Below are 21,506 nucleotides of genomic sequence, written 5' to 3' on the forward strand. Positions count from 1 at the left end.
ACGCATCCCACACTGTATCCTCATGCTCCTTGCACGCTCATTCAATATTCTGTTCATTCTTTCAGCTACTCCATTCTGCCTTGCCTTCTCGGGAACTGTTCTCATCAATCTCATTCCCTCAGCTGGACAGAATTGTTTGAATTCTGACTTGTCATATTCTCCTCCATTATCAGACCTCAGGCATTTAATTTTCAAGCTAGTCTGATTTTCAACTTCAGCTTTCCACTTCTTGAAAGTAGCAAACACATCTGACTTGTGTTTCAAGAAGTAAACCCATACCTTCCTGCTGAAATCATCAATGAAGGTGACATAGAATCTAAATCCACCAAGTGATAAAATAGGAGACGGTCCCCATACATCTGTATGAACCATTTCTAACCGTATTTTCTTTGGCTCTCTTGCAGTATTCGTAAAGCTTACTTTTTTCTGTTTGCCCATAACACAGCTCTCACAAAGACCCATATCAACAAATTTCAGCCCCTCTAAAGCTCCTTTTGCAGCCAGCATCTTCATTCATTTAGCACTCATGTGTCCAAGTCTGTTGTGCCATAGGCATGAATCGGAAGAACCCTCAGCAACAGTAGCCATGTTTATACACCCTGCAGTGGTGTACAAAGTACCAATTCTTGTGCCATGTGCTACAACCTTAGCACCCTTGACAACCTTCCATTCACCTTTCCCAAACTCTACTGTGTAGCCTGTGCTATCCAACTGACTAACAGAAATCAGATTCTTCTTGAGATCAGGAACATATTTGACATTCTCCAATGTCCACTAATTTCCTGCTGGAGTTTTAATGCAGACATCTCCTTTTCCTAGAACCGCCAACGGCTTGTTGTCAGCAAGATACACCTTTCCAAAATATTTAGATTTGAAATTTTGGAACAATTCCTTGCTTGGAGATGAATGAAAGGATGCACCAGAATCCAATATCCAGGATTCAACCAGGATTAAAATACTAAGGATTAAAACATCCCCAATATCTGCTATTGAATTAATAGAATCATTATCATCTCCAGATTTCTGATTCTTCTTCTTCTTGGGTTTCTTGAAATCTATCCGAAAGTGTCCTTTCTCTCCACAATTCCAACATGTCACGTTGGATTTTGGAGATTTTTTATGATTCTTTGATTTTGATCCGCCATGTGTATTCTGACCCTTCGATTGGACTCTCCCCCTTTGGTCAGCGCTGAGAGCACTACCAGATGACTCCCCAATTTCTCATTTGCTAATGCTTTCTCTAAGAACAACATCTCAAATTTCATCAAACTTCAACTTCTCAGATCCACGGGAACTACTAATCCCAGCAATAATAGTATCCCAAGACTCGGGTAGAGATGACATCAAAATCAATGCTTTAATTTCATCTTCGAAATTAATATCCACAGAACAAGTTGACTAACAACCATATTGAACTCGTTTATATGATCAGCAACAGATCTATTCTCAGACATCTGTAAATTGAACAATCTACACATCAAATATACCTTATTCATAGCAGATGGTTTTTCGTACATATTTGATAGCGCCTTCAACAGATCTGACATTTTTCGACAAGGTCAACCGGATCAGCCCTAGAGCCTACCGATCCTTGAGCTTCCACTCCCCCTCCTTATGGATTCCGGCTTCACCTCCCTCAAGGGTTCGTGAAGATCTTTTTGGTACAGATAGTCTTTGATCTGCATCTTCTAAAAACCATAATCGGATCCATCAAACTTCTCGATTCCAAGCTTCGATCCTTCCATCTTCAGTGATCGTGTGAATATCCTAAACTCTGATACCAGTTGTTAGGATCGATTACCTTCACACACACTAGATCTGATGAAGATTATCAAGAGAAAGATGAAAAAGAGAGAGAGTTCGTGAGTAGAGAGAGAAAAAATATTTCGTGGTAACACCTCGGGGGTAAACTCCATGGCGGACGGGCTATTTATATTAATGATTTAGTGTATGTAAAGTTACACAGAGAAATGAGAATAAGTGCTACAGTGCCTACAATTTGGGTCGGGCCTCCCCCCCGAACCCCACCTTCGGGTGGGGGCTCCCGCCCCCACACCCCTCGACAACCTCACACGCAGAGGTTGAACCATGTGGACATTAATATATAAATAGTACATCATATATTAATTAGGCTCCACACCTAATAGTTAGCCCATGGTTCGGGGGTGGACTCGGGCTTCTGAAAAATTTTTGAGCGAAACTTCTCCGGTGGTTCCTTGATGGCTTATTAAATGGATCTGGTTGCTTTGGTGGGGCCAGTTGAGCCATTTTTCAAGTAAAACATGCGAAACAACAGGAATTGCAGTTTTTTTGCGACTTTAGGTGGGTGTCAGTCCATGGTTTGGGTGGGGCTCGGGCTCCGGAAAAAATTTCAGTTGAAGCTTTTTGAGCGGTCCCTTATGACCTATTAAATGGATCAGATTGCTTTGACGGTGTTGGGAGAGCCATTTTCCAAGTCAAACGGGGGAAACGACAAGAATTTCAGAATTTTTTATGACTTTCAGTGATATTTGAGACTTTTTTGGCATTGTTGTGTGATATTTGAGCATCAATTCCCTATCGCTGGCAAAACTGGCATAGTTATCAGCTTAGGTGTGTTCTGCATCGAGGCAAAAATCTATTTTCTCAAGTTCGTTTGGCTAAAATTTTTAAAAATATTTTTTTGTAGGAAAACAAGCTCTTTTAAAATAAAGATAATGACCTTCATTAATAATAGTAGGGAAAACAAATTGCAATATCTCGTACCACTGTCAAGATCACGCACAATAGTATCCATTACAGGTCGCATTCTGTGAGTGATGATTCCAGAGATTATCTTGTATAGAGTAGTGCAACATGAGATGGGTGTGTACTCTTTAATAATAGCTGGATACTTCACTTTAGGTTCAAAGAGGTATTGTAACTATTCTTCCATTGGGATGTAGAGCTCAAATACTCTCTGCCAATACTAGTTATCTACTGCAAACCTACATTGTAGAAGTAGTTTGTGAATATTTGATCTACATTGAAAATATTTGATCTTCAAAACATTTGCACAACCTTGACGTAGGTCCATGAACCCTCTAACATGCGAAAATCAAGAAAGCATCTAAGCCGGGACATGACCCTGAAAAAAAATACCAAAAAACAATGACACGAAGTCTGACGTAGGAATCAACTAGGTCTTTGGGAGAATGGAGGGCTCACCACTGCTAAAGCTGTCCCGAATGCATTCTAATGATGCACAAAACCACGATAATGTAACCCCGGACCTACATCATGAAACGATGTAGCATCGGAGGACAGTCAATACATGGAATGTATTGGTAAGCAGAATAAGAAGGAATATAAATAATGACTCCACAGTTAAACTGTAAAAGCAGCCTTTTCTTTAATTTTAAACAAGATGATATTACCGACAATGTATGCACCACGGGCTATGTTGGTCCGACCATCGCTCGACCGGCTAAGCCCCTAATCCAAGTTTGCCACAAGGACTGAGGCATAACATTTCATCCCCAGTATAATACTGAGCGAAGCAAGCATACAATGAGGTTATCTGCATTACAGAAAAACCCAGAGGGTTCGTCGCATGCTGCCAACGTGTTGATCCACTGGTTTGCCCACTGAATTGCTCATAACTTTTTTCATCGGAACCGAATTGACGAATGGTCGGTTGCATTCAAAAGAAGGCTCAAAGACCTTTCATTTAGTGGGTTTGGGCCTCAAAACTCTTCATATTCTAGGAGCTATGATTGTTTGAAGTTGATCCTAGTAAAATATAATACCAAAACTCAATCGATAGGAATGTTGTCAACTTAACTCTATGTTAGGTGGTTCTTATGATCAAGATCGCATACAAAGCACTAACCACACTAAGGAATTGATCATGACACTTGCGTATAATTAGGAATCAACTTCAAACAATCATACCGATCTTCTATGATGTGGAATGCAATAAAGAATAAAATGGACAAACAGTCATACCGATCTTCTATGATGTGGATCCATCACATGTTCCAGATCAAAGTGGAGACATTGAAATAGCATTTGACGAATATGAACTAAAGTATAAGGATGATGTTGAATTGGCCTAACTGCTGCCGCAAATCTAAAAGGACATGATATCCGTGACAGGTGATCTGAAAACACATAATTGCTTTTAATGAAGAAAGAAACGGAAAAATTTCCATTTAAATTTGGGCGTTTGTGTCAGTTAAACAGAATCAACACTAAATAAATTAGTCATATGTACTGTATGCACAATCTAATTAAATTGATTATCATTTAGAAGTAAGAAATGTTTTTATATGTTTCTATCATTAAGAAGGCATGGTCCTATCGATCTTCTTATTTATGTAGGAATGAATCAGAGGAAATTCAGCAGATCGTCGACTACATCTCTTCCAAACTATGCATCTTCTTCGCAAGATGTTGTGGGAATAAATGCTCATTTAGAGAAACCGGAATCCCTACTTCAGATAGGAATCAATCATGTTTGGATGGTAGGGATCTGGGGAATAGGAGGAGTAGGTAAAACGACAATAGCAAGAGCCATTTTTGATACTCTTTCTTATCGATTCAAAGCTGCTTGTTTTCTTGCAGATGTTAAAGAAAATGCAAAAAGGAATCAATTGCATTCTTTACAAAATATCCTTCTATCTGAACTGTTGAAGAAAAAAGACGATTACGTCAATAATAAGTTAGATGGGAAGTGTATGATTCCGACAAGACTTTGTTCTATGAAGGTGCTAATCGTGCTTGATGATATAGATCATAGTGATCATTTGGAGTATTTAGCAGGTGATCGTTGTTGGTTTGGTAATGGCAGCAGAGTTGTGATAACAACTAGAAATAGACAATTGATAGAGAACGATGATTCAGTATATGAAGTGTCTACACTACCTGATGATGAAGCTATGTTGTTGTTCAATCAACATGCTTTAAAAAAAAAAATTCCAGATGAGTGTTGTAAGTCTTTCTCGTTGAAGGTTGTAAATCATGCTAAAGGCCTTCCTTTAGCCCTCAAGGTGTGGGGTTCTTTGTTTCATTGGAAAGACCTAACTCAATGGAGAAGAATCGTAGATAAAATAAAGGAGAAGTCAACATCAGAAATTGTTGAGAAACTCAAAATAAGTTATGATGGGTTAGAGTTCGAACAGCAAAAGATGTTCCTGGATATGGCATGTTTCTTCAGAGGATATCTTAAAAGTCATGTCCTAAGAATCCTCGAAAGCTATGATAAAGGAGCTGTACTCGGATTGGATGTCCTAATCGATAAATCTCTTGTGTTCATCTCTGGAGATGATAGACTTGAAATGTATGACTTGATTGAAGATATGGGTAGATATGTCGTGAAAATGCAGAAAGATTTGGGAGAACCTAGCAGAATATGGGACGTTGAAGATTTTGAAGAAGTTATGCTGAACATTACAGTAAGTAGGCTAAACAATTTTGAACTCAACCCCTATGGGTCCATTGCAAACAGCCTCTTACCTCACCTCGAGGTAGTGGTATAGACTGCATATATTTTATCCTCTTGTTGTTTTTATTTTGCGGACTAATGCTTTTTTTATCAGGAGACAAAAGCAATAGAATCAATCTGGCCGCACGATGATAGAGTTAAAAAACTATGCTTTAGCAAAGAAGTCATGAAAAATATGAAAAGGATAAAACTATTATACATCAACGAATTTGATACACATGATGCCATTGAGTACCTACCCAACAGCTTGGGTTGGATTCAGATTTTTGGATATCCTTGGTGTCACACCCCTTTTTTTTCACTCCCAAAAAGAATTAATTTTTAAGGCTCGAAAGGGTTTTTATTATTAAAGTGACAAAATGAAGATAATTGTTTCGAAAAAGGATTCATTAGTTTCAAAATTCAAAGTCGCCACTTGGCATAAATCAGGTGTGCCAAGTCACCCGTGGATATCCTTTTTCAAAACGGTTTTGACTCTATAAAACTGATCCGCGAACAGAGATTCCGGCTAAGAAATTCTATTGACCGAGGGGAAGGTGTTAGGCACCCCTCGATCCCGTGGTTCGATCACGGTCGCTTGGTCGAGTATATCGGCTAATTTGGACACTGTGAATGTATAAACCACACCAAACATAAATAAAACGATCAATCAAGTAAACAAATCCAAAAATAATGTCCAGTCCAATTATACAGTCCAAAATAGAAAAAGAATGCTAAAATGTAAATCCTATTCTACCCTACACTAATTTTATACTACGCTCCCATGCTACCCGATGCCTCGGGCTTTCATCACGGACGTCCTCCAAATACAAAATACTTCGGGGCATTCCCCGGCGAATAAATATAAGTGATCGCGGGGCATTCCCCGATTAAATGAATACATTTTCAAATGCAAGAACTAAAATCAAACCGTTCAACTCAAATTCCACATTCAAGCATTCAACAAGAAAACTTATTCCTAAATTTTTGCCTACCCGAACCAACATTCGCCTATCCATTTCAACATATCGTAATTTTATCACATTCCAACAATATTCATCCTCATTACGAATTAAACAAAACAACAATAAACCAAAGCTAATCTAAATTCAACTTTTTTATCAATTTCTCAATTTCATCCCCCAAATCCATTTTTAACCACATTATTAAACCAGTTGGACTATCAAATCACTTTTCAAAATCCGAAACCAACAACACATACCCCAACGAAGATTCAAACATTTAAGCATACCAATCATTCATATCCACAACAACAACAAACATTTTGCTCGAAATATTCAAAACAGCACCACAAAATCACAATATTAACCAACTTCGATATAATAAAAAAGTAGAGTTGAGAGATGGACCTTTGAAGAATCGATTTTGTTGATAGTAAAATCAAGAAAGGTCGGACTATATAATTCCTAATAGGACCTCAACAATGACGAACTCCAACTCCGTATTGAAAATTTTGAGACCCAAAACTGAAGCTCTGTAAATCCAATCGAACTCGAAAACTGACACTGTTCACAACACTATTCATGATACTGTTCATGGTACTGTTCACAATAGTTTTCACGGCACTGTTCGTGGCACTGTTATGATACTATTTCTCTCTCGGTTTTTTTTTCTCTCTCGCGCGATTCTCTCTTCTCTCCCTCAATTTTTTTGTTCTTCTTGTGAGGAAAATAATTTGGTGATTGTTGTTATTGTAGAGAAGATGATGATGAAAGAATGAGCCTCCCCCTTTTCCCCTTTTAGAAATTTTCTTTTATATTTTTTATTTGTTTTTTTTCTTTATTTATTATCCTATGTGGAAGCATATAATTGGTGGCTTGTGGGAATAAGTGTGTGACATGTGGAAAAGTTAGTGTGGCATGTGGAAAGATGAGGGTGGCGTGTGGAAAAATGAGTAGGACGTGTGCCTTTTGCATGTATCCAATAAAAAATGGAAAGTGGGGTGTTGAGGTGGGAAAAATGCTATGTATTTTATTATTTTCAATTCTTTTTTTTTTGGGGGGGAGAAATTATCAATTAAACAAAAGTATGGTAAGGTGAATAAAATAAAAATAAAAATAAAAATAATAAAATAAAATAAAAATGATTAAAATATTTTCGGGAAAGGATAAAATTTCGTGTCTACATCATGCCCCCTTTGGATGTAAACACATGGTATTTTCATACAAACCAGTAGACAACGAAACAAAATTTTGTCCTGACCTTTATTCAAAAGCACAGAGCATGAGGAAGGAGGGAAACCAGGTCTTGACTTAGGACATCCTACCTACCCAAGTTATGAGGGAATCGAGTGACAATTATTTCAAAGGATTGGAAGGATATGGACTATGCTGAGTTGGAGAGTCAAGTGAGGTCCCATCAAGGTTTCGGTCCGCGGCTCCGTTATTATATCAATAATGAAAATTACAATTACAAGTTAAAAACATAAATGAAATTACAAAATCTATCTACGCAACTTCTATTGGACTCTTGACTTGAGTTTCATCACCCTATTCTTCAGGTGGGCTCCTGATTTGAAATTTCTTCAACTTGTTGCATGGTTTTCAATTCATCACCCTGTTCTCCAAGCTGACTCCTGACTTGCTATTTTCAATCTGTTGACTTTCATTTTCTTCACTTTGTTACTTGACTTTCAACTTCTTCACCTTGTTGCTTGACTTTCAATTTCTTCACCTTACTGCTTGACTTTCCATTTATTCGTCCTGTGCTTCGGGTGGACTCCTGAAATCACATCATAACTAGAAAGAAAATTATCCAAAACAAAATTATTGTAAAGAGAAAATCGTTTTCCAAAAAAGTAAAGTTCCAAAACAGATATTAATTTTTTTTTTGCCCTAGTTTACCATCAGAAGCCTTTTGAGAAAGTCAGATCATAACTACTTGCATGTTGCAATAATGAATCAAGACTCTGACCAAGAAATGCATCTCTTGAGAGTAAAATTAAATAACCAAGACTAGGAAGTGCGTCTCTTCAGAATTAAAGTGAGGAATTTTGACTAGAAAGTGCGTCTTCTAGAGATAGAAGTTTAAATTAAAAAGTGTGTCACCTGACAAATGAAAACTAACAAGGAAGTGCATCTCATAAGGATTAATGCAATGACTCGACTAGAAAGTGCATTTTCTAGAAATCAAGAAGAATTACTCGACTAAAAGGTATGTCTTATAGAAATTAAAGGAAATGACTCGACTAAAAGGTACATCTTCTAGGGGTCAAGGGGAATGACTCGACTAAAAGGTACGTCTTATCGGAATCAAGGGGAGATGACTCGACTAAAAGGCACGTCTAATAGGAATCAAGGGGGATAACTCGAATAAAAGGTATGTCTTATAGGAATCAAGGGGGATGACTCGACTAAAAGGTACGTCTTATAGGAATCAAAGGGAGATGACTAGATAAAAGGTACGTCTTATAGGAATCCAGGGAAATGACTCGACTAAAAGGTACGTCTTGTAGGAATCAAGGGGGATGACTCGACTAAAAGGTACGTCTTCTAGGGGTCAAGGGAGATGACTCGACTAAAAGTGTCACGACCCGAACCCGGCCTTGGCCGTGATGAGTATTCCGAACCATGAAGCCTGAAACACCCCTATCTGTCTGGTAGTCACGCACACAATTCATATGATAAAAGAAATGCGGAAGATACACAATATAACGGAAACATGGTCAGGAATCATGCGAAAGTAATAATGGGGAATAATGTCCCACAATCTCAACACAACATCTCTATAACGTCTGCGAAATCTCCACTACATGACTGAAACAAATATCTATCTGAAAACTTGGACAAGGCCCCCAGTAGACCCAAAACTAATAACTGATAAATTAAACTGCAGACATCAGGCCTTCCGAAATATAGAAGGCTCACCACTTGATTCTGCGATCTGTCGGAAGGAATCTACTGGTTGTCTAGACCCCTAGACTGTGCCTTCAAACCTGGGAGGAGAGGGGGTCAATACAAAAGTATTAGTACACAGAGAAATCAAAACAGAAATATAATATTTTTACACAATATAGGTGAGGGCCATTATAAAGCAGTTTCATATCAAATTATTCGAAAACACATGGGCATAATGTAATAGTTTTCAATACCAATGTAATGCGATTTAGCTAGGTGGAATACCCTATAATTGTAATTCCATGGTTATGTGGAATCCGCCCCTGGTGCTCAGCGGCCAAGCCTCTAATCCAAGTAGCCGCAAGGATTTGGAGCCGGTATACCCCCCATGTGAGTACACCGCAAGGAATCCCCCCATGTGAGATGTCCCAATTATTTTATTATCCTCCCATGTAGGATACAATATCATATGACTCGCATCGGTTTCCAGCGATAAGCCCTTTCACTCAAACGCCTTCTTCGGGCATCCACCTTTCTCATGAAAATCAATGCATTCAAACTTTGTTCAAATCAATCACATGTCATACTCTGTAGGGTATCGTCATACCCGACTTGCAAGTCATCAGTATCATATCATTCTCTTCATTCAATCATCACATGCAAAATATTTCAACATGAACAAAACAACCCTCTCTTTGAAAATCAAAAACCCTATCCAAATCATGACATTTTAAAGACATTTCATGACATGCATTTCAAGATGATTTCAAACGATTCATATCATGTGAAAACTTAAAACAATATTATATCAAGAGAGGGGTTCCGTGTAAATCATGCTCTCAATTTATCATCATTATGAAACACATGCATATCCATATATAATATATCAAATCACATTGTAATTAGGCCTAAAAACCAAATCAGTATCATAAAACGTTTAAAACATAATCATATTCGTAATTTCAAAACCCCCATTTTGAAAACATGAATTTTTAAAGCCCATGAGATTTTTGAGATAACCCCACATACCTCGATTACTATGAATATTATATGCTTCTCGAAGCCTACGTTGAGAGGATTCCAAATATGCAATTAGTTCCTAAAACCCCCGGTTGAATTTTGAGTTTCTTGGGTTTTTATTTTGAAACCCTAAGGGGAATCCTTGAGCACTTTTGATGAATGAAGGTGTATTTTGGGGTCCTTGGAACTGAATTTCGTGTTTTAGGGCTAAGTAAGGGTGGAAAAGGACCATTTCCCCCAAAAACGGAGTGTTTAAGTCACTTGAAACCTTTACATAGGCGCCGCCCATTCCATCGCCTATGTTTACATAGGCACCGCCTAGGCTATCACCTATATTTACATAGACGCCACCTAGGCTATTGCCTATATTTACGTAGGCACCACCTAGGCTATCGCCTATGTTTACATAGGCGCTGCCTAGGCTATCGCCTATGTTTTCCAATAGCCATGGGCGATTGGTTAGGCGACGCATATCACTTTGAACGGCCATAACTTCTTGCTCGGGTGTCGGATTTTAGTAAAATTGGTATCGTTGGAAAGCTAACTCGAAGACCTATCATTTGACACATAGTAGGCTCCCTAATTCGATATATACAGAGAGTTATTGTCGATGGAAGCTGACATATTTTACAACGTCCACTAAAACTTAGTCGATCAAAATAGTTTCAACCCGTCCTTGAGTTGAAGGACCTCTATCGTCTAAATTCAAGCTTGAATGGATTCACATACTATGCAAATAATTAACAGGCCATATTAGCATAGGATTTATGGCTTCGGGATTATCAACTCATCAAAATCATGGTCTATATTGTAGCCTGAAATGTGAGGCGTTACAAGAATAATTCAGTTTGGGTCTATATATGTAGGAACGATGGTCTAAACTCTAGCCCGAAAATACGGGGTGTTACATTATCTCCCTCTTCTGATCATTTGTCCTCGAATGATGGGTAGGAACATATTGAAGCTTAGAGGTATGGAATAACGCAGACATTATATATTTCTTTAAGAAAGAATACACTGGTCTGAAACATGACTATAAGACTGGAACTACTGATGTTCTAAATTCTTATACTGGACGTGCATATCTGATGCATGGAATACACAGCTGAAGCGACTCATAGGATAAATTCTCATAATAAATCATGCATATCTGACTGAACTAACGTATGAACGTATGACTGAACATGCAGTGATAACTGATGCGAAACTTGTAATAAGAATCTATGCTTACAACTGAATAGGGTATCTCCCCCTTAGGACACTATGTGCCCCTATGAATGCTCAATTCACTAGGATACTCGGAAAACTGAGACGATGCACAAGGCACCTATGAATTGAATCATAACTGAACATCTAGAATCTGATTTTAATGCACGACGCATGAACTAATCTATACTTGCAATTACTAGTATACTCTATCTTGGAATAGTAGCATGAATAAGTGCAAAGACGAGAAAACAAGTCATGTGAATCTGACTGCTAAACTGACTTATTGGCCATATAGACTAAATTATATTACACCTTCACACTTAACTGGAGTGTTCTCTTCAACACTCTCTCTAAGGAAGTTCTAGCAATAATAGGGAGCCACGAATCTTAGGTATGGGTTACACAAGACACCCACTAAGGAATCATCACAATGACACCACTCTGTAGTCTGGAATATAGACATATAACTCCTAAATAAGGATAGAATTACCAGACCTTTGGCAATACAACTTCTTACTTTCAAGCTTAGCACACTTCTCGAATATCCCTTAACTATACTATTCCTATAAATATCATATTCATTCAATTCAGCTTAAAATTCTCATATGAGCATTGACAATATTTTTTTTTGGCTAATGTCTAAAATAGTTTAATCCTTACACCGCGATCAAGCCTAACTCTAAGTCACAAAAATACAACATGCTATACCATGCTATTATTCTAAACCATATGATGCCACCTTCTATACCTCTTTTAAAGATCACATCCTAAGCATAACATGCCTTACCACTTCAATGACTACTCTGAACTCTTAATATGAAGTCGCTAATGCATATTGCGACCTTTCACTACAATCCCAAAACATCATTCAAGCCTATTTTATAACCACATGTTGACTTCAAGGCAACCACCCATAAATACATACTTCATATAGTTTCTAAACTATTGTCAATATAACTCCCACGCGCTACCCTAAGACATACGCACACAAACTTTTTCACTAACCATCACGTGTATCAAAGACTTGGCCCCAACTCTTACCTCATACTTATGGCCTTATCTAAGCAAGCATACTATGATCTTCCATCAACAAGAACATTTACATCGTCACCACTATCATTGCATAGGTAGGGTCACTAAAAGGTTAAAACATAAGATCCTAAAGCATGAAAAGATTTTTATACGGGACTGAGCACACTATAAAGAGTGAGTACATGCGTCATGAGTTACATACCCGAAACCGATCGATCTAGCCATGAGCAGGTTGAAGAGAGCTCTAACAGGCCTTGGAGGACCGAACCCACGTATGTGGCAAAATACGGGGATGATTTGTGGCTAGGGGTGAAAGGCCAACCAAGATCGGATATAGCTGGTTTTCCGCGAAATCTATTTCAGTAGAGCGTATGATGTCGATGGCCCGAGGTAGAGCACTCAATGGACCTCAACTAGAGTTCATAACATAAGGAATGTGATTCCTACTACCTGAATGAACTAGAACACATTATCTCAGAATTGGAAGAGTACGTGACTCTCTATCATAAATAGGAATCATGAACTACGATCACGGAACTGGATCGTAAGGCATGAGTAAGCATCTGTATAACAAAAAAAAATACTGAGGTAGGAATAGGTTAAGATCCAACCTTACTTTTTGATGTTCTAAATCATACTGCATCACTACTAGAATCTGAGAGCCTTACTTAGTCATTCGTTCTATCATCTCCCCCCCAGCTTCACGTCATCATCTAGAGTTTGGAAGATCCTTTACCAGATTCTAACTGAACTACACTTACTGCACTCTAGGGTCTGAAAAAAAATGGCAATGCATGCATATCATAGAACTTAACCCGAATGACTACCTTCTGGGATACATTAGTTTGCACACTTATTTCTATCGGTTCAACCTTCAAAACTCAAACTTAGATTCTAACAGTTAACATGGATATCACCAAGCCTTTGATGAACCAAACCACTTTCGACATAGCGTACTAATATCGTGACTCCCAACTTATATCTCTCTACCATGAGAATCGAGATCACATCAAAAGACTCAGCACTATCAATCAAGGCTCCTTAACTTGGCTATCTAGAACACCATATACCATCTAACTAGTCTTTCTCTATCTAGCAACTCAACGGTACTACTAGCCACACGCAATATGTAATTGCCTTAGAAAGAATGCCGCAACCTCATGTCACCTTAGGCATACGTCTACATCACACATACAATATCATACATCACTACAAATCAAATAAACTTAATCTATTGCATGCACCGTTCAAGCCTATTAGATCACTTCTATACAACTAGTATTCATTAACCGAGAAATCTTCACATCCACCTTCATGGACATCAACTATTCAAACTTAATATCTAGTGCTATGCATGATTTACGACCCAACCTTACACAAAATTTTCACTTGGAAACTATAAATAAACATCACAAAACACTAGTGCACTAGAACTTCATAACCACAATTATTGATCATGACCTAAGAGTTTTCCTTATCATAATCCATTAGCATGTACTATTTCAGCACCTCAAGCCTACTAATTTAATCCCACAAAACATGCATCATCAAACTCTTGCCACTATTTACCACCACACCATTTAAATTTAAGCCTATAGTTTAGAATCAATCATTTACCACCAATGACGAGTGCAAAATAATATGCTAGTCCATAAAATTGACACGTTCTATTCAAACACCTTAAAATCCACTACCTACCTTCTCACAAGTTGTACTAGTTTACAACTACCAACAAAAAGAAGGTCAAGGGGTAAAGTCATCTAATAGACATGATCAACCTTAATCTGATATTATCACCCCATACAATCTTCCCTACTTATGCGGATTTCTCACCTTATACTTACTTACTTAAGCATACATTTAGACTGCCTTCAAATTCCTCAAACAACCATGAGTCTATAATCATAACTTACTCGCTAATATAGCTATTTTCACATTCAAGCAACCAACAAATCACCCTGATTAACAACTCCTTCTCTACCTTCTACTAATAACACACAAGAACGAATCATCTCTTTATCGACTCAATCTCATGCAACCAGATTCAGCTATACATATATTCAACCAACACAAGAACAACACGTTGAATGACAAATTGCTAGTGAATCAAAATAGGCCTAACACGGCTTCACTAGATTTTGATTTTTTTGTGGTTTGAACAAGAAAATGAGATGAATAACAAGGCAACTATGCTAGTGAATCAAAAGAGCCCCACACGGCTCCACTAGACTTTTTAGTTTCATCAACACAATGATAAAATATTTTCAAGAGATAGAAAATTGTCACACAATATTCCATAATCTGAGAATACACATCTTACTTTGTATAGATAAAAATCTGAGTCAAATTTTTCCTCCATATATTATCATACAATCCACACATGCTACTAGCTACCAATAGGTCATGACATTGACACTTTAACTTATACTCCTATTAGGGTGGAAATACAATTCCAACACTTCTACTACACATATTTTCCCTTAAGCATGACATGTGCAACATAAATTTCTGAAAAGGGCTGAACATACTCAATACAGAAGGCTGAAAAGCACGATTTTATCAAGATCAAGGTTCACACTAGAACCCATACACTCTGAAGCAATAAAGGACTCTTTTCAAGTCCTTGCACAATTTTAAGATCTTATATGACGCAATCCAAAGGGATAATACCATTTAGACTCTAAAATTCTGCACTTGAATCACCCCAATAATGTGATGGGTCTGAGAACATTAGAGTAAGGAAAGAATTTGGGATGATTTTACTTTCGTATGAACGTTACCATAGCACGAATTAGAGTATGAAGGAGGAACATTCTGACTCTGTTGCACGAACTAAAACATGAAGAAAGAGAGACATTCCTAAATGCCTTGTAGCCTCCTGCTTATAAGTATGGCGTGCTACACACTCATAAACAAGACTCTACCCGACACGATTTTGCAGACACCCTCAGACCATGAACCATGCTTTGATACCAAGTTTGTCACGACCCGAACCAGGCCCTGGCCGTGACGAGTATTCCGAACCATGAGGCCTAAAACACCCCTATCTGTTAGGTAATCACGCACACAATTTATATGATAAAAGAAATGCAAAAGATACACAATATAACGGAAACATGGTCAAAGTAATAATGGGGAATAGTGTCCCACAATCTCAACACAACATCTCTATAACGTCTGTAAAATCTCTACTACATGACTGAAACAAATATCTATCTGAAAATCGGGACAAGGCCCCTAGTAAACCCAAAACTAATAACTGATAAATTAAACTACAGACATCAGGCCTTCCGAAATATAGAAGGCTCACCACTTGATTCTGTGATCTGTCAGAAGAAATCTACTGGTTGTCTAGACCCCTAGACTATTCCTCCGAACCTGGGAGGAGAGGGGGTCAATACAAAAGTACTGGTACACAGAGAAATCAAAACAGAAATATAATATTTTTACACAATATAGGTGAGAGCCATTATAAAGCAGTTTCATATCAAATTATTCGAAAACACATGGGCATAATGTAATAGTTTTCAATACCAATGTAATTCGATTTAGCTAGGTGGAATACCCTACAATTGTAATTCCACGATTATGTGGAATCCACCTCTGGTGCTCGGCGGCCAAGCCTCCAATCCAAGTAGCCGCCAGGATTTGTAGTCGGTATACCCCCCATGTGAGTACACCACAGGGAATCCCCCCATGTGAGATTTCCCAATTATTTTATTATCCTCCCATGTAGGATACAATATCATATGACCCGCATTGGCAACTACGATTTCCAGCGATGAGACCTTTTACTCAAACTCCTTCTTCGGGCATCCACCTTTCTCATGAAAATCAATGCATTCAAACTTTGTTCAAATCAATCACATGTCATACTCTATAGGGTATCGTCATACCCGACTTGCAAGTCATCATTATCATATCATTCTCTTCATTCAATCATCACATGCAATATATTTCAACATGAACAAAACAACCCTCTCTTTGAAAATCAAAAACCCTATCCAAATCATGACATTTTAAAGACATTTCATGACATGCATTTCAAAATGATTTCAAATGATTCATATCATGTGAAAACTTAAAACAATATCATATCAAGAGAGGGGTTCCGTGTAAATCATGCTCTCAATTTATCATCATTATGAAACACATGCATATCCATATATAATATATCAAATCACATTGGAATTAGGCCTAAAGACCGAATCAATATCATAAAACATTTAGAACATAATCAAATTCGTAATTTCAAAACCCCCATTTTGGAAACATTAATTTTTAAAGCCCATGAGATTTTTGAGATAACCCCACATACCTCGATTACTATGAATATTATATGCTTCTCGAAGCCTACGTTGAGAGGTTTCCAAATATGCAATTAGTTCCTAAAACTCCCAGTTGAATCTTAAGTTTCTTGGGTTTTTATTTTAAAACCCTTAGGGGAATCCTTGAGCACTTTTGATGAATGAAGGAGTATTTTGGGGTCCTTGGATCTGAATTTCGTGTTTTAGGGCTAAGTAAGGGTGGAAAAGGACCATTTTGCCCCCAAAACGGAGTGTTTAAATCACTTGAAACCTTTACATAGGCGCCGCCCATTCCATCGCCTATGTTTACATAGGCACTGCCTAGGCTATCGCCTATGCTTTCCAGTGGTCATGGACAATTGGTTAGGTGACACATATCACTTAGAAAGGCCATAACTTCTTGCTCGGGTGTTGGATTTTAGCAAAATTGCTATCGTTGGAAAGCTAAATTGAAGACCTATTATTTGACACATAGTAGGCTCCCTAATTCGACATATACAGAGAGTTATAGTTGATGGAAGCTGACACAATTTACAACATCCACTAAAACTTGGTCGATCGAAATAGTTTCAACTCGTCCTTGAGTTGAAGGACCTCTATGGTCTAAATTCAAGTTTGAATGGATTCACATACTATGCAAATAAATAACATGCCATATTGGAATAGGATTTATGGCTTTAGTATTATCAACGCATCAAAATAATGATCTATATTGTAGCCCAAAATGCGGGGCATTACAAGAATAATTCAGTCCGGGTCTATATACGTAGGAACGACGGTCTAAACTCTAGCCCAAAAATATAGGGTGTTACAAAAAGGTACGCCTTATATGAATCAAGGGGGATAACTCGACTAAAAGATACATCTTTTAGGGGTCAAGGGGAATGAATCGACTAAAAGGTATGTCTTATAGGAATCAAGGAGGATGACTCGACTAATAGGTTCGTCTTCTAGGAATCAAGGGGGATGACTCAACTAAAAGATACATTTTATAGGAATCAAAGTGGATGACTCAACTAAAAGGTACGCCTTATAGGAATCATAGGGGATGACTTGACTAAAAGGTACGTCTTCTAGGGGAGTCAACTAAAAGGTATGCCTTATAGGAATCAAGAGGGCTAACTCGACTAAAAGGTACGTCTTATAGGAATCAAGGGGGATGAATTGACTAAAAGGTACATCTTCCAAGAGTCAAAGGGAATGACTCGACTAGAGGGTACATCTTCTAGGAGTGAAGGTTCAATTTAAGAAGTGTATCACCTGGCAAATAAAAACTAAAATCCCTTGACAGGAAAGTGTGTCTCCAAGGGATATAAGATTATGAATTTTTACCATGATTTAACTATCAAACCTGTACAGAAACATTACTTCCTACATTTGTAAAAGCGAGAAATTAGGGGCCTTGATGTTTTGGCTTTGAAATCCTTGATTTGAAGGTGACATGTGTTCCTATTTCATGCAAAGAAAAGTTGTGAGTTTAAAAACATGGAGGCGGGTTTGTGGCTTTGGCTTTCGTGGAAAACGCTTTTGTCGTCATCACATTTAACCTTGCTTCCAACCATCACATATATCATTGACTTGGTGCATCATTGACCCAAACTCAGATTATTAAGAGTGACTTTGAAACAAATACAGTATCTTTGCTTTGCCATGCTCTTCAGATAAACCCTTTGAACTTTGGTATTTCCATGAGGTCTCAGACTTGTCTATTGACAGAACTTTCTGTATGCCTTATTTTGGCTCACAATCATATCTCTGTCATGTGTTGGTCTTTTGTCTAGCTTTTTACAATAAAAGAAGATGGTAGCCAGTTTTGAAATCTTTTCTCACTTGTTTTGAGACGAACTTGACTCAAAGACAAGAAACGAAAAAAACAATGACAATTTTTGTTTGGATAACTAAGTCAAGAAACATAAAATAAAAATAAAGAGAAGAAAGAAAAGATAATGAATGTCCCCTTTTGAAACAAAGAAACAAAAAATTCATCTAAAAATGACAGGCAACACTAATGATTATGCCATGCATTTTGGATTAAGCAGCTTGATCTTTTCATCCAAACTTTCTACCCATTGTTGTTGAGTTAATGGCCTTGAAACTGAGTTGCTTCCTTAGGTCAATTGTATTTAAGACCTCATTCGGCTAGTGGTTCCTTGAAGGGTTTTCTCCAACAAGCTTCTCTCATTTTCTTTTCCTCAGCTCACCATTGCCTTATAGTGTCTGTAAGGGTTTTTCACTAATAAAACTCTCTTATCTTCATTTTCCTTTACTCATAGTCATCTTATGGTGCCCGTGAGAGTTTTCACCAATAAAACTCTCTCATTTGTATCTCTCTCAACTTACCACTGTCTGACGGTGCCCGTGAGGGTTTTCACCATAAGACTCTCATTTTTATTTCTCTCCTCATTTCTTATATTGAGGAAGACAAGTAGTTCCCAAATACATCATCATATCCCTTTCATGCTTAGCCTTAACATCCTCAAAGATTGTTCTGAAGGTATTTCTTTGGTTGTAACTTGGATTTTGGATAGGGTTAGAAAGAAATGATAGCATGGGGCCCAAACGACACTTGAAGTGGGGTAGGACTTACAACTTTTAGAATCGACTCAAACAATGGGGATTAACTCATGCCCCAGTTTATTTTGACTGGGTGACTCTAAATTGTTTATTTGGTTGGACCGAGCCCGGAGTAGGGCAACCTATGTATCTCACCCCCGAGAGAGGAGAATTGGTCATACGTAGTTCTGGCAGCTTGTTCTTTTGATTGATTTTGATATTTTCTTTTTTTTTTTGGCATTTTTTTTTTTCTTTTTTTTTTTTTGAAATTTTTCTGACTATATTGCTTTGCTCGACACTTTTCTTTTGAGATTTGTTGACTCTATCTTGATTCCAAAAGAGGGGTATGAAAGAAAATAGGATTAAAGCTCAAATGGGGTAAACAAAGGATAACACGCTATTTGGATAGCAGAATCAAATGCCTTCATCATATCAATCCTTGAAAATGCAAGTACACATCATACAATATAAAATGATAGATGAAGATCATTTGTGACACTTTAAAAACACTAACTTCAACTGAGCATGTGCCAATTCTTCTTCTACCCTTGTTCAGCATACAACTCCACCTTTGTTATGCATCCCTCACATTGAATGATTCATGCTTTTGTGGAGCTAATTTCTTTTTGTTCCTCTTGATATAGGATCATGCAACCACTATTTGACCTAATTGAGACATGTCTTTTAATTGATCACCAAGTTATTGTCACTATTCTCTTAATAATAGCTTTAATTTTTAAAGAAGGCTTCAACTTGGTAAACAAATGCCCCAGCACTCTATCTATTTTCTCAGATGCTCTCTTTTTCTAACTTTAAACATCTGATTCAATGCTCATGCTTAAACTGGATTTTAACATCTGACTAAAAATTTCACTAGCATGTCATATCATTAGAGTCAACATAAAATTTACTATGTAAAGAAAACAAACAAACAACACTTATTTAAAACACAAAGGAAAATAAGACACTTCATTTAGTTGAAACAAAAGATAGAAGGGTTTGAACATAAGTGACAAAAGGAAAAAACAAGATAGATCCCAAACTACAACCCTGAAATAATTCGAATAATAGCAAATAAAACAAAACAAACTGCCAGACCTCTTCTTAGTAGGGAGGGGTGACTTCTTAATTGCTCAGCCTGATATCTTAGCCACTAGTTTGCATATCAGCATGACTAGAGCTTTTCTCACTATCAATGTTCTGCACCATAATTGATTTATCTTAAATCAACTTTTCAATTTATCTTTTCAAAGCACGACAATCTTCAATACTGTGACCCTGAACATCAGAATGATATGCACATCGTATATTAGGATCAATACTTATTGAATGTGGGTCAGGAGTATACCCAAGAAGAGGAGTGCTCATGCCCTGCTGTACCAATCTATGAAATAAACTGGCATAGGATTCCCCAATAGGAGTGAAATTATCTTTTTCCTTCCCCCTCTTTGCGAACTCTGACCTCGGATGAAACTTTAATTTAGAGTTTCCTTGGTAAATTTCTGGGGGTTGAGGACAATGTTGAGGGACAGCTGCATGCCATTGTGAATAAGAAGATGGATGAGCATACAATTATGCATTGTTCAAAGGATATTGAGGAAGTGGAATAGGATTTATTAGATTTTGGGGAAACAAACCTTATTGCAAGTGGTTATGTGGATCTAATATGTAAGCTCGGGATTGAGGCTGACAGTATTGGTGGGTTGGACCTCTCAAAGTCTGCTTTGGCCCTGGCATGACAATAGGTGTGTTTTCCTTCTTCTTTTCTTTAGTTTCCCTTGGTTGATTGCAATGTCCTCCCAAATATTTCACAGACTCCTTCTGTTCATCAGGCTCCCCATATTTTAATGTCTCAAAGCTGGGAGGAAGGTTAATACTTAAGACATGCCCTAGGTTTTATATGAAACATCTTCATAGCCCATAAGTCCAGGTGAATTTTTCATATCACTTTCTACACACTTAACTTTCCCAACCACTTTCTCTAGCTCTTCTAGCATGCTAGGCTTCTTAGTAAGAAATTTTGGCGGTCCATTTAAGTTAACAGTAGGCTCAAGAGTATAACAATGATCATCAAGAGTATTGAAC

At 37.6% G+C, this 21,506-nt stretch overlaps 1 pseudogene; it reads left to right on the forward strand.

Moving 5' to 3' along the window:
• The first annotated feature begins 3,947 nt into the window (after window positions 1-3,947).
• The window catches only part of LOC107871701, a 35,559-nt pseudogene continuing 18,000 nt past the window's right edge, over window positions 3,948-21,506 (forward strand).

This window comes from Capsicum annuum, chromosome 12, assembly GCF_002878395.1.
Source record: "Capsicum annuum cultivar UCD-10X-F1 chromosome 12, UCD10Xv1.1, whole genome shotgun sequence".
Classification (NCBI taxonomy): domain Eukaryota; kingdom Viridiplantae; phylum Streptophyta; class Magnoliopsida; order Solanales; family Solanaceae; genus Capsicum; species Capsicum annuum.